At 51.7% G+C, this 14,625-nt stretch overlaps 2 non-coding genes across 2 annotated transcripts; both read right to left on the reverse strand.

Annotated features, from left to right (window-relative positions):
• Window positions 1-14,014: 14,014 nt before the first annotated feature.
• Window positions 14,015-14,136, reverse strand: LOC135379268 (U5 spliceosomal RNA). Its single transcript, XR_010418770.1, has one exon. It is a non-coding gene; the product is annotated as a U5 spliceosomal RNA (small nuclear RNA).
• A 182-nt stretch (window positions 14,137-14,318) lies between these two features.
• On the reverse strand, window positions 14,319-14,440 carry LOC135379331 (U5 spliceosomal RNA). The gene has a single exon (XR_010418830.1). It is a non-coding gene; the product is annotated as a U5 spliceosomal RNA (small nuclear RNA).
• Window positions 14,441-14,625: the final 185 nt, after the last annotated feature.

The following is a 14,625-nucleotide window of genomic DNA, read 5'->3' on the forward strand; positions in this document are numbered from 1 at the left end:
ACGAATGTAGCGGTACATCTCCACAGCGGACACAGACCGGCCACGTGCCCTTTCCATTTGAGGTGTACTTGTGATGCTCCTCAAAAGCAGGTCACGCCGCGCTATCAGGCTGTCCAAATACTCGCGCGTGTTAGCAGTGAGAACACCTCTTCGCACAACACGTATCTTATCGCATAAGCGATTGAACGCTTTCGTTCGCTCTCGCGACCGACGCTTCCCGTACGTAGTGAAACGGGCACGCAACTACTGTTTACGCTGTTGCCACAAACGCAAAGATGGAGATATAGATACATCCAACAACGCTTCTACTGCACCGATTACCTCATCATCCTTGAGCAACGTTTTATCTAGTCGCCAAAATGGGCGGTGCAGAACTGGTGGATGTTCTAGGTCAAGCACCAGGGAGACGAAAGCGTGGTCGAAGGTGTATGTCGCTGTAGAGGGAATGATGTGGTGATCGCGGGTAGCAATCTTATCTCGCACACGGCGAAGAACATAAAAACGGGAGCCAGCTCTTCCGCGCTGCCACGTTATTCAAAGAAGATGCGGGCCATGGATTGCACGCCAAATATCTATCATACCAAATTCTTGCGCGAGACGAGATAACTCGCGGGCATTCCATGCGGATCGTCCCTGGGCGCGGCCATAACATCCACCATTGAATTCCCGACGCAATTAAAATATCCGGCCAGAAGAACAGTACCGTTGAACAACAAACTTGTGTCCAAAGAACGAAAGAATCTGTTTGTGTGACTAGCATGAGCGGGGGCGTACACGTTAACAATTCTGTACTAGGCATCTCCAAGGAAAAAACCAAAACACATAATTCTACCTTCAGCGTCATACGTACAAAAGAAGCGATTTAACAGGGCGCGCTTATACACAATCACTGCAAAACCGCACGTGTTCACAGCGCCCAAACTGGCATACACAGCTAGATTAAACCTCCTCCTGAACTGCACAACGTCTTTCACGGAATAAAATTGTGGTTCTTGGAGCAAAAGTATGTCCGTGCCCAAACATTTTCCAAAGCTTACAACACCTGCTTGTTTTTCCACGCTGCGCATACCGTTAATATTTAGACTGGCAATCTTAACACTCATGAGTAAGATTAGAGAAATAGCTAAACCAAGATTACAGAGTTCATTATAGACAATGAATTTGGAAGCAGGCTTACGAACTGTCCGAATCGCTGCCGAACAACTCCTTCATGCTTGGCACGGTGACTTTCTGACGTTTCTTGCGTTGCGCCGTTGCGGCGTCCATATCCTCGGTGCTGGAGTGCAAGCCGTCGGTCCTGAAGGCCACGCCGTCATGCATCTCAACGTCCTCTTCGTTGAAGGCGTCGGCGTCAGCGCCGTCCGGTAGTCGGAGCTTGTGTCAACCACGGTCGACGCACTGTAGCCGTTGGGCTCTGGGGCCCAACCGGGACGCTACGTTAGGAGACGTCGTCGCCCCCTCAACTGGTGCAGCGGGAACAGCAGTGCTACTCGAAGGTGAGTTCTGCAGTTCCTCGTGAAGTGGTGCAGGCTCCTCCTCGCGAAGTGGTTCCTGCGGCGCCGTCTGTACGCAGCTCGAGACCTGTGCAGTCTTCTCCAATTCCACCTGTCTCTGTGCAGGCAGGAGTGTCGGGAACTGGGAGCAGGCAATGCTGGCGTACGAGAACTTTCCTGGACATGCACCTGCTGCATGCTTGGTCCGGCACTTGCTGCAGCGCGATCCGCAGTCTTCCACGAGATGCCCAAATGTGCAGCACCGCTCAAAAAAGCGAACCTTGCAGGACGACCTGAAGTGGCCTTCCCGTTTGCAGCGACGACAAACTCTTGCTTCACCCCTGGGTACTCGCAGTGGATGAGAGCTTCCATTACGCGAATAAAGTTCGGGACAGGAGCCTTCACACCCATTTCTATCTTGGCTTTCTGGTTTCCTGACATCGTCAAGCTTCGTCACATCGTCAAGCTTCAGGATCTTGCCGTATTTGTTTAACGCCCGTACCAGGTTTTCGTCTCGTAGGAACATCGGCACCCTCCTTCAGTACCACAGTCACCACCCGAGGCGCGTAGAACTCGACGGATCACGACTGCTGTGCAACCGTTAGGCCGCTCTTCAGGACACGGTCCAAAGCAGATCGCGTTAACAATTCAATTTCGTAGAGATTACCTTCATGGTCGGAGATTCCGTAGAAGCTTCCGGGGCACACCAAATCGTAGTCAGTGTCGACCAAGTAAGTCGTCCGCCGTTGCCACGTCCGGAATTGGAACGCGGAAACACCCCTCCTTCAGTGGTTGAGAAGTGTTCATGTTGTCGGCTAGGATACCGCGATTAACGCGGGCCCCCAGCAAACTTCCAACTCAAGCTCAGCACAGACGGGAGATAGAACAGCGAAGAACCCTTCCGGGAACCGTTCGGAACCCATAACCGGGTGTTGGGACGCGGAATAACTCAAATTTCACCAAAATTCTCTGGAACAAAGCAGCCACACGGAACTTCGTCGTCGTCGTCGAAAAATTGTCTGCCAAAAATAGTCTAGATGCTCATTCTGCTGTCCCCCTCCACGGTGATCTCTAGTCAATATTTATTGAATTGAATTGAATAAACGATACAGCAGAACTACCAAAACCATGACCTCGCCAAAGGCAAAAACAAGGAACACAGGCGGCAATCAACACAAATTCGGAAACTAATCCTGAAAACAGCTATATACAAAGTCTATACACAAAGGAGAGCAGCTATATGCAAAGTATACCTATATACTTATAAACATATCACATTGTTTAAAGATGAACGTTTGAAGACCGGCGATTATACTCTATAAAAATCTACATCGTCACAGCTGTCATGAAGCCATTGTCTCTTCAGAACTTGACCACTACTTCACCCCGCGCGAGCACGAAGACGTTGTGGTGGTCCTTCCACCGACAACGAAATTCCTCGCGACCCAGAGTTCGAAGTTCGGTCTTGAGGCGAGTCCTCAGGGCGACGAGGCATGCGAGCATCAAGTTCACAAGGATGGCGGGGGCAGCGTCGTACACAGTCCGAGTTCTGGCACATCACAGCCGATAGCTGATTTCTGCCGGGAGCAGCAGAAAGGCGGGTTGCTTCCGCGTCGGAACTGGGAGGGGGTCCAGGAAGTGGACGGTCTCGTAGGAGACCCGAGGGAGTCCATACAGCATGGTCATCCGTCGCCACAGAGCAGCAGCGTTGACACAGTCGAAGAAGACGTGCCGATGTGTTTCTTCCTCGCCACAGACTACGCAAGCGGTTGACATGGATAGCCCGAAACGGTGCAGCCGAGCTCGTGCCGGGAGGACGACGTGACTGTGCTGCCAGAGGATGTCGACGCGCGAGCCCTCGATGAGCCGAGACGTTAGGTTGCTTCGGTCGTGTTGCTCTGGTTGTTGTCGGACGGGACGGTAGATGTCACACAGCGCCTCGTACAGGCTTCTTGCCGACCACGTTGGAAAGTCGGCATCTGGGAGGTGCTGGTGATTGCGTGTGTCGTACACACACATGAGCTGATAGAACGTCATCAGCCGATCACTGCGAAGGCTGTAGAGGACGATGATCTTCCTCTACATGAGCCCCGACCGGCGATGATGGTATGCCACGGAGAGGCGATGACGGTGGCCTATCTCCATGGCCGCGCCGGTGGAACTGGGGCAGGTGCTTCGGGCGCGTGGCCATCTTCGTCATTGTCCACGGCCCGCTACAGTGCTCCCCTCCCCAGACGCGGAGCGGCGGGAAAGAAGAATGGTGAACTGCGTCTACACCGGAGGGAGAGAGCGAGAGTGGCCGTGGATGACGTGCACTACTGGACGAATTCGTGGGACAGCAGAATACCCGTTGTGTGAAGCTCTCGATGAGCGACGCAGATGAAGGGCGAATCGTTGGGCGTCAGAGTCGTGGACTGGGGTGCCGCAACCGGCACCGGAGCGTGAGCTCATGGGGTCCCAGGAAGTGATGCTGCGTACCCGTGAGGACTGCCGTAAAAACTGCCGAGACGCCGGCTAATGCTGGCCGTGGCGTCGGCGGTCGCGACTGCCGAAACCGGCAGGCGAACACTTTGCTCTGTTGTCGCGGCCGGCTGCGAATGAGCGTCGAGAGGCGGAAGGGAAGTGGCGGGTAGTGAGTGTGCCGGAGTCCGTGCACAGCGCAGGGCGGTCCCCGGGATCCGTCAAGCGATGGTCGGTTAGAGGATCGTATGACCAGTGACCGATCGGAGCGTTGCATGGTCGTCCGAATCGGTACCGTGGAGGGGGGCGGTACGTGAGCGTCGGTGCGTCAGTCGACAGGAGAAGGGCAGTCGTGATGCTGTCGTCGTGAGCCGGACGGTGAAATGCACGGCTGCAGAGGTGGGCGGGGCCGTGCTGGACGGTGAGGCCGCAGACCGAAAGGCGCCGGGTACGTTAACGGCGGGGTTCGCAGGCGGTGGGTCCATGTATAGGGCGCTGTGGTAGTGCTCGTCGAAGGCGTCGTCAGGAATTTGGGATGGTAAAGAGCCGAATTGCTCCGAACATGGTGTTCGTTGTTCGGGTCATCAAATGTAGAGGACGATGGTCTTCCTCTACATGAGCCCTGACCGGCGATGATGGTATGCCACGGAGAGGCGATGACGGTGGCCTATCTCCATGGCCGCGCCGGTGGAACTGAGGCAGGTGCTTCGGGCGCGTGGTCATCTTCGTCATTGTCCACGGCCCGCTACATGTCTTTACACTGCCTCTGCGCGTTCCCTCAAGTCCAGGTTGATGGCGGATAACGACTGCAGCCGAGACTCCATCTCACGTAGCGCCGTTGCCCAGTTGTTCGTAAGGGGGGGGGGGGCTTGTCTGTTGAACTGGATTCCTAAGATCCTGCACGACTCCTTGACAAGAATGCCACAGGCGTGGCTGTAGGGGAAATTCCCGCCGAGCGCCAGCACGGCAGACTTACCTTCGCTCACCTTGGCTCCAGAAGGGTCGCCGTACTGCTCCACGCACACGACCCCAGGTCGTATCGCGGCCGCGTCTGGTAGGCACACCGTGAGGTCGTCGGCGTAGGCAAATGCCGTGGGAAACGATGGCTGCCGGGAATAGGTAGGTGGGACAGCAGGCTTTGTCTTGAAATCATCCGTATGGCGGAACAAGTAGAGAAGAGGTGAGAGCAGGTACCCCTGCCTAACTCCCGAAACGCCTCAGCCGGTTTTCTGTTAGCCACGACCTGACTGCGGGCGTCGCTGTAGAGAAGCCTCACCAATCACTGGAAGCACTCGCCAAATCCTGCCCGGCGACGCACGAAAAATAGGAATTCGTGGCACACACGGTCAAAGGCCTTCTGCTGGTCGAAGGACACCACGAATGCAGGTGAAGCTCGGTCGGCAGCCCAGTAGAATATATCACGCAGGGCAAAACGATGCTGCTGGATGCTGCGGCCTGGGACGGAGCAAACCTGGACGGGAGGCACGAGCCAGTGCACGACGCGGGCAAGCCGTCGCTGGATTACACTGGCAAAGATTTTGTAATCCACGTTTAGTAACGTTATGGGTCTCCACGCCGAGAGCTCTTCGCGGCGGTACTTGTCATTGCAGAGGAGTTTTATTAGGCCGCATCCAGATGACGCTGGCAGGATACCCTGCTCTACGGCCTTCACCAAGGAGGTCCCAAAATCGCACATAGAATTCGATGGGAAGTCCGAGAGCATATATCCTACATTCTCTTGGCGCGAACTCACTATATACCGCGCATATGAGAAGCAAAGAGGTGGCGTCACGTACTCCTCCTCTCTCGCTGTCTTTTTTTTTCTCGGGGGAGAGAGAGACGAGTTGTTTCTCACCATGTTCTCTCTTTGAATTGAATAATATAGCCTTACCCAATCGGGTTGGGCCTACCAAAAATTGTCTAGAAGCTCAATCTGCTGTCCCCCTCCACGGTGATCTTTAGTAAATGTTTATTGAAAGAGTAAACAAAGGTCTCAAGGCCAGCCAAACATTACACAGATACCAAAACACTCATGCACAAAGGAACCACACATTGCAAAATAGTATACAACAGACAGGCGCCTAATGCCCCTGGCTTAAAATTCAGGCAACCCTCGACGAGCGTCTCTGTAAAAAAATACACTATAAAAAGACTATACAAGGCTATACACTACACCGCACTACACGCTACACACTACCTGCTACCCGCTACACTGTACATACACGCTGTACACTACACTATACCTTACATTACACTACACTGTACGATGTAGACACACTCTACAACACTATACAACGCTATATAAAAGTTAGGCGAGTAGGCCTACTTTAGTAAATTGATTATTTAGAACAATATAGGTCAAAGGCCTAGCGCACTTGCTTAAGCCACAAATAGCCACAAAGCTCAGAGTGATCTACACAAAGAAGGGGAATAGGACAGACAAAACATCACAAGATTGTCTAAAAAGTGACCAAGAAGTTTCCCTGGGAGAGCACAAAGACGTCATGATGACTTCGCCATCGGCGTCGGAAACCGTCCCTGTCTAGTCTACGAAGGTCTGCCGTTAGGCGGGCCTTGAGTGCCACTGGTGCCGCAAGTGTCAGGTTCAGGAGTGTAGCCGGTGCCGCTCCGTTGACGGAACGCGTCCGCGCACACCACAACTGAAAACATATCTCCGCTGCCATTAACAGAAAGGCAGGGTACTGGGAGGTCGTCCAGGTAGTGGACCGTGTCATAGGACACTCGGGGAATCCGGTAGACAGAAGCCACTCGACGCCACAAAGCCGCCGCATTGATACAATCGTAGAAGATGTGGCCGGGTTAACCGAAACTGGTACAGTCTTGCTCGTACACGAAGGATGTCGTGCGTATGTTGCAATAGGATTCCGACCCTCGTTCCGTCGATGAGCCTCAATGCGATGCGACTTCGTTCGTGTCGTTGCTGCTCCCTAATTGGAAAGCTTATGTCGCAGAGTGCTCGGTAGATCTGACGGACAGACCACATCGGGAAGTCTGCTTCTGACAGGAACTGATGAAGCCTAACGGCAATTATTTTCATCAGACGGTAGAACGTCATTAGACGTTCGGCGTGCGGGCGTCCATTGTCGTAAGAGCCTCCAAAATCCCGTATCGAGCTGCCGGAGAAGTAGATGGCAATGTCGTGACAGATGTAGTCCTTGTTGCGAAGAATGCTGAACAGCGGCGCAGTCCCAAGGCGACGCAGAAGGGGCGAACGTCGGGGAAGTTCCAGCCCCCTTCTTGTGGTGGCCTAACCATCACTGACCGCTGGACTCTCTCAGGACGATCATTCCAAAAATAGGAAAATGTCATGCGGTTCACCCTTCGAGCCGTTGCAGTGGCGGGCTGGAAGGCCGTCCCAAAGAACCACAACCGAGAACAAACATTTCATGGGACAACCTCAGCGCGATCCCTAAAATCCAAATCCACTGAAGACAGCGCTTTCAGACGGGTCTCTATGTCTTGCAGGCGACGGCCCAATTATTGGTAAGTGGACCTCTCCGATTGAAATGTACGCCCAAGGTGCGGCAAGACTCCTGCACTGGTATGCCGTACGCTGAGACGTAGGGGAAGTCTTCCCCGAGAGCAAGCACTGCTGACTTCCGTTCGTTCAGTCTTGCGCCGGTCGCTGAATTTTATGTGGCTAGACAGGCCAGCACCTGTTGGATTGCCCTTGGCTCCGGCAAGCATGCAGTCAGATCATCCGCGTAGGCGAAGATGGTGGGAAACCGGCTGCTGCCTGGGACGGGAAATCGCGGGACCTGACGTTCGTCGGAGAGCATTCGGATGGCCACCTCGAAATTAAGGACGTAAACCAGAGGTGATAACGGACATCCCTGCCGCACTCCTGATCGCACGTTGAATGGCGCAGTAGCTCTTCCATTCACCAACACTTTACTCTGAGCGTCGGCGTAGAGCACTCGAACGAAGCACCGAAAGGGCTCACCAAATCCCCCACGTCTCAAGAGGAAATGCAGGAAATCGTGGCTCACCCAGTCAAACGCTTTCTTCTGGTCAAATGATACGATGAACACAGGAGGACCCGTGCATGCCACCTAGTAGTAAATGTCCCGTAGAGCGAACAGGAGCTGCTGAATGCTTCTTCCGAGAACCGAGCAGGCCTGGACAGGGGAGACGAGCCGACCGATGCAGGTGGCGAGGCGCAGCTGAATCACCTTAGCGAACAATTTATAGTCCACGTTTAGTAGACTAATCGGTCTCCAAGCTGTGACGTCTTCCGATTGACTTCGATCTTTACAAATTAACTTGATAAGGCCACAGCGCGATGATGCTGGCAAGCAGCCTTGGTCGATGGCTTCCGCGAAGACGTCACACAAAAGCTTTACTAAAAGGTTAAAGAGCAATACGCGGATTTGAAGGGAGACGAGAGCATATATCCTACATTCTCTTGACGCGAACCCTCTGTATATCGCGCATATGTGAAGCACAGAGGTGCCTTACGTACTCCTCTCTGTCTTCCTGTTTTTTTAGAGGCGGGGTAGACACTCACCTTCCGACGGGTTTCTCTCCAAACGGGTTAGGCCTAGCAAAAATTGTCTAGAAGCTCATTCTGCTGTCCCCCTCCACGGTGATCTTTAGTAAAAGACGAAGTTTATTGTGAGAAAAACCGCTTGACCACAATGGGTCCCCCACAAACATCCCTGCTCAACACCAACACCAAAGAGCCAACATTCAGAACAAGTCGCCCTACTCACCGCGACAGTCGCGACACTCACCCTATTACACGCAAAACCATTACGGCAGCTATCACAATTAATCACTATTACAATACATTCATATATCGCTATCATTATATTCACAATAACATCCGAAAACATCCCGAGCCCAGCAAATGCAATTCACTGTTCATGCGAAAGACAACAGCGAACCAACACGAGGAATTATGTCAGTACATGCGGATATTAGAGCAACATTTCAGCAGACTAACAATCACTGTATCATACACAATGCAGAGCACAGTGCACCCCACCCTTATCCGAAAAACTCAGCAGAACAATGTCAGTACATAAACTACAATGTGCCACATTCGGCGACCTTTGTCTCAAAAATTGACACAAATCTTCCCACTGTTCCGAACAAACACTTTCCAGTGCCGTTTCCACCGCTTTTTAAAATCGTCCACCCCCATGACATCTAACTCGTACTGTAATTTTCTTCGTAACGAAACTCTAACGTAAAAAGTTACGATTCTTAATGACTCATTTGTCCCGCCATACAATTTCCTGTTTCTTGAAGCCCACAGCTGATATTTAATTTCGTTCAAAAGCAAGCAAAAAGCTGGCCCTTGTCCGCTGTCCACTGGGATCGGGTCGAAGACGTGCACTGTGCTGTACTGAACATTGAACAGAGCAAACAATGCCGCCATTTTTCGCCACAAAGCACTTGCCAACACGCAGTCGTAAAAAAATGTGTTTGTGGTTCTCCGTTCGACCACAGGTGGCACACTCATTGGTAGCTCGAAACCGGAACCTCTGCAATCTTGTAGCCACCGGCAAAACATTGTGAGACATCTCCCATGCCAGATCTGCCCGATCATCATCCAGAATCAGTGAGAGAAGGAGACCCCTCGAATCCGCTACGTGCGTCGATATAAGGTCACTTTTACAAGCATAGAAGAGTGTCTCGTATATTTTCTTGGTAGACAAGAACCTTATGCTTTCCCCAGGCAAAGCCTCTCGAAGAACACGGACGTACCGTGCCAATTCAACGTAGAAGGGCATCGGTGACTCAGCCCTAGGCACCAAGTGATTAACCGGAACGTCAAAAAGCTTGCAAAGCGTGCCCATGATGTAAAGAGCCAGCGGCTTGGCGACGTGGTTGTCCTCCTCCAGAACATTGCATGTCTGCGCGATGGCTAGGGCCACGCACTTGAGTTTAACATTAAATATTCCCAACCCTCCGCACTCCGGTGGGCCCTGAACTATCACTCTCTTTACCTTCTCGGGTCTTCCCTGCCACAAAACAGACATCATAATTCGAGTCAAAGTTCTCTCAACTCTTCTGGTTGGGAAACTACAAGTACCCACGTACCAAATCGTAGAGCACATCTCCGTTCTAATGATGTCCCGCCTTCCGCGGTATCCGATACCGATGTCCTCATATTGACGTTTTATGGCCTCTAAATTCTTCTGGATGTCAAACCATGTTTTACCGGCTACCCCCCTTTCGGAGAACGTTACACCGAGTATCTTTATTTCTGCAACGCACGGGATGCCGGCGATATCCGTCTGAATCCCGGCGCAGTTAACTCGCATTATTTTTGACTTCTCTTTGTTCAGACTGGCGCCGGAACCCGCGGAGTAAATCTCCATGAGCCGTAAGGCCTCTACAACTGCTGGTGGACCCGTCGTACACAGAGTCATGTCATCTGCGTACGCAAATATTGTTGCCTGGCTGATGCTACCGGGCACAGGAGCTCTAGGTATGGCGACACTTTTCAGCATGAGCCTCACAAACGGCTCACAGGACAGGACGTACAACAGGGGAGACATTGGACACCCCTGCCGCACCCCAGACCTGACTGGAAAGCTCCGGCTCAACTTGCCATTGGCTTCGACAACGCTGTATATCTCGGTATACAACAGCCGCACATAGCACACAAACCTCGAGGGGAGACCTATTGCTTCCAACACATGAAACAAATATTCATGGCTAACCTTATCAAAGGCCTTCTCCTGATCAAAACTGACCAGAAGAAGCGGCACGTTTCTGCGCTGACAATACGCAAGCATATCCCGCAGTGCCGTTAAATGCGTATGCACCCGCCGTCCCTTCGCAGCAGAGGCCTGTCCTGGTGACAACAGATAGTCCATTGCTTCACCCAGTTTGAGCTGTAAGGCCTTTGCCAATATTTTATAGTCGGTATTTAATAACGTAACCGGCCGCCAAGCCTTTAACTCATGTTTTTTCGCCTCATCCTTGCACAGCAACTTTATGATCCCGACTCTCAACGATTCCGGTAAGCAACCTTTGTCCAAGCACATATTGAAAACCTTCGATAGCGGCCCTGCAAGCTCAGTCCAAAATACGCGGTAAAATTCTGGTGGGAGGCCGTCAGACCCTGGACTTTTCCCCAGCCGCAAAGTCTTCATCGCCTCCGTTAAGTCTTGGACTGTTATGCGCTTTTCAAACAAGTCATGACCTTTGTCTAGCAACGGGATCCCTCTGTCTAATTCGTTCCACACATTTTGATCTACTTCTTTCCTACTGTACAGACCAGCGTAAAATTCCACGCATGCATCCTCAATCTCATCTTGTGTTCTTCGTAATGCCCCGTCTGACCCCTGAATCACAGAGAGGGTCACCGGTTGTCTCCTTACTTTTGCTGTGTTGATCTGTCTTTGTGCAACAACAACTTGTCCAGTGTAACTCGTTGTTAGTGGTGGCGGCGATGACTTCAAAAGCAGAACACCTAAATCTTCCTGCAATTCCCGATATGCCTCCTGTTGAGCCGCAGTCGCAAGGCCCAAGCCCCGGAGACTACGCAAACCCCATCTTATGGCAAATATTGCTTCCTTTCGCTCCTGGGCTCGCTTCTTACCCCAAGTCTTAAACTTGGAGATTATTTGGCCTTTGACATCCTCCCACCAGTGTATGGAAGTAACCCCGTCCGTCTTCTTTTCAATAATTAAGTTCCTAATATCAGTTATTACTTCCTGATCAGACAGCAAATTACAGTTCAACCGCCAACGGTTGGGTAGCCTGCCAAAGCCTTTTTCAAACTGAAACTCTGCTACAACCATACTGTGATCACTCAGATAAGCAGTGGGATGATTCAGTGGAATCACCTCACAGTCTACTATCGCACTACTGGCGTTGCAGGGGGCGTAAAAGCGATCCAACCTCACGCTTCGGCCTTGGGCGTGAATGGTAAAACCAGGAGTAGAACCATACAAGTGCTCCCATACGTCGACGAATTTATAAGCACTGACCAACCGTCTCAGGCCCTTCGCTCTCCATGGTCTGCTGACTAAGGATCCTCCCCTGCTGTCGACACATTCATTCAGCACACAGTTAAAGTCATCGAGGAGGATCCTTGTCCCCGAGCCTACCATGTAACCATCCAATGATTCGAAAAACAAATTTCTTTCCTGATTGTCTATTGGAGCGTACACATTAACAATTTTGTAAACTTGTCCCTCAAACACAACATCCACTACGAGAACTCGGCCGTGGTCGTCTCGAACATACTGCCTGATCTTACCATGAAAACTCGGCGATATGGCCACAGTTACGCCCCTCGCATTCAACTCCCCAAAACTGCTAACACTGATTAGTCCGGTAATGCGTTCAAAATTTCGGACATCCGCTAAACAGCAAAAATGTGTCTCCTGCAAGCATACAATATGAACATCAAGTTTCTGCATCACACCTCTCAACATCTCCTGTTTTCGCTGAGTTCGCAATCCCCTTACGTTAAAAGTTGCAAGCTTGAACATGAATATTAAAAGAATGATGCAGAGAAACACATTTCCTCTCACCGCACAATTTGCGCTACGCTGGAACGTCAGCTCTTTATCTTCTTGGCCATGCCTCTACCCCGTTGAGGAAGTGAGGCCAATTGTCCAGGTAGGGCATGCACGGCTTGCAATTCTTTTTCTTCCGACGATGTTGTCGCAGTCGAAAGTGGGCGCTTTGTCCCCGCAGCAGAACCGTCCTGGTCATCCATCACCTCATCGACTTCGTCGACCATGACGCTGGCCTTGGTTGTTTCTGACTCGACCCCTCGTTGTTCCAGGAACTCATCCGGGACCCCTGTCAGATCGTCAGCACCAGTGGACGAGCCGGGCTGTCCCCCGTCTTGCGCGCCCTTCGGACTCACAAGCACTCGCATGTCGAGAGCTGCGTCACCACTACCTTCTCCCTGAGGCGAAGGAGGAGTCGAAGCCGTCGCTTGGGACTCCGCATGGCTGTGAGTCTCGAGCCCATCGGTCTCATTGGCTACAGCTTCTGCCCAATCACTGATGGGATGATGCTCCACCCGAGCCTGGATCGCAGCGGTCTCCATATTTTCCGTCTCCTTAGGTTCCTGCGACATTACGCTGGCGTCGGAAGTCACGTTTGCATAGGACCTAAGACCACACGCCGAAGTGGCATGGTCCTCACCGCACTTCTTGCAGGGCGATAGGCATCCCTTGCCAGAGTGGCCGTATTCAGAGCACCGAGGGCAGTACTCCGTCCGGCAACTGAACGAAAAGTGTCCAGCCTGGCCACAGCGGCGACACGTCTTCCTCATCCCTGAGTATACGCACATCGTCTGGAAGCCATCGATGTCGACGAAGTTGGGCACCTCCCGTTCCATCACCATGATGACGCGGCGACTTCCCCTTTCGATGGTGGGCGCTTCCTGAAAGTAGTCTCGCTTGACCGAGATGACCTGACCGTAGTTTTTGAATTCGGCCTCCACGTCTTCATTAGGAACCTCGATAGGCAAAAAGTGCAGTGAGACTGTCTTCGTGTTCCTTTCACAAGGAACCAAAACGTAATGACGTCCCTTCACTTCAAAAGTACGTTTCGCCGCAAGGGCTTCCGCCGCTTGCTTCGAGCTAACCGAGATGGCAAACTTGCCATGGCCAAAAGGGTTTATTCCCTTACGAATTCTTGACACCGACGTTCCTCAACATCGATTGCAGAACGTCGCTCATACGAACATCCCGATCCGTTTCAAGGAAAAAGCTCAACTCACGGTTGATCTTGCGGTGGGCTGCCATCTTCCTGGGCGAAATGCTGCTGGAAGAGGCTGCCTTTGACGTCAAATTTTACAAAAGATCGACCAAATTTGCGAGAGCTATAAAAGGCGAAAGATCAATACGCGGATTTGAAGGGAGACGAGAGCATATATCCTACATTCTCTTGGCGAGAGCTCACTATACACCGCGCATATGAGAAGCAAAGAGGTGGCGTCACGTATTCCTCCCTCTCTCGCTGTCTTTTTTTTTTTTTTTTTTGTCCACGGGGGAAGGGGGGGGGTAGAGACGAGTGGTTTCTCACCATGTTCTCTCTTTGAATTGAATAATATAGCCTTACCCAAACGGGTTAGGCCTACCAAAAATTGTCTAGAAGCTCGTTCTGCTGTCCCCCTCCACGGTGATCTTTAGTAAAAGGCGAAAGATCAATACGCGGATTTGAAGGGAGACGAGAGCATATATCCTACATTCTCTTGGCGAGAGCTCACTATACACCGCGCATATGAGAAGCAAAGAGGTGGCGTCACGTATTCCTCCCTCTCTCGCTGTCTTTTTTTTTTTTTGTCCACGGGGGAAGGGGGGGGGGGTAGAGACGAGTGGTTTCTCACCATGTTCTCTCTTTGAATTGAATAATATAGCCTTACCCAAACGGGTTAGGCCTACCAAAAATTGTCTAGAAGCTCGTTCTGCTGTCCCCCTCCACGGTGATCTTTAGTAAAAGGCGAAAGATCAATACGCGGATTTGAAGGGAGACGAGAGCATATATCCTACATTCTCTTGGCGAGAGCTCACTATACACCGCGCATATGAGAAGCAAAGAGGTGGCGTCACGTATTCCTCCCTCTCTCGCTGTCTTTTTTTTTTTTTTTGTCCACGGGGGAAGGGGGGGGGGGGGTAGAGACGAGTGGTTTCTCACCATGTTCTCTCTTTGAATTGAATAATATAGC

This window comes from Ornithodoros turicata, chromosome 1 (assembly GCF_037126465.1).
Source record: "Ornithodoros turicata isolate Travis chromosome 1, ASM3712646v1, whole genome shotgun sequence".
Taxonomy (NCBI): domain Eukaryota; kingdom Metazoa; phylum Arthropoda; class Arachnida; order Ixodida; family Argasidae; genus Ornithodoros; species Ornithodoros turicata.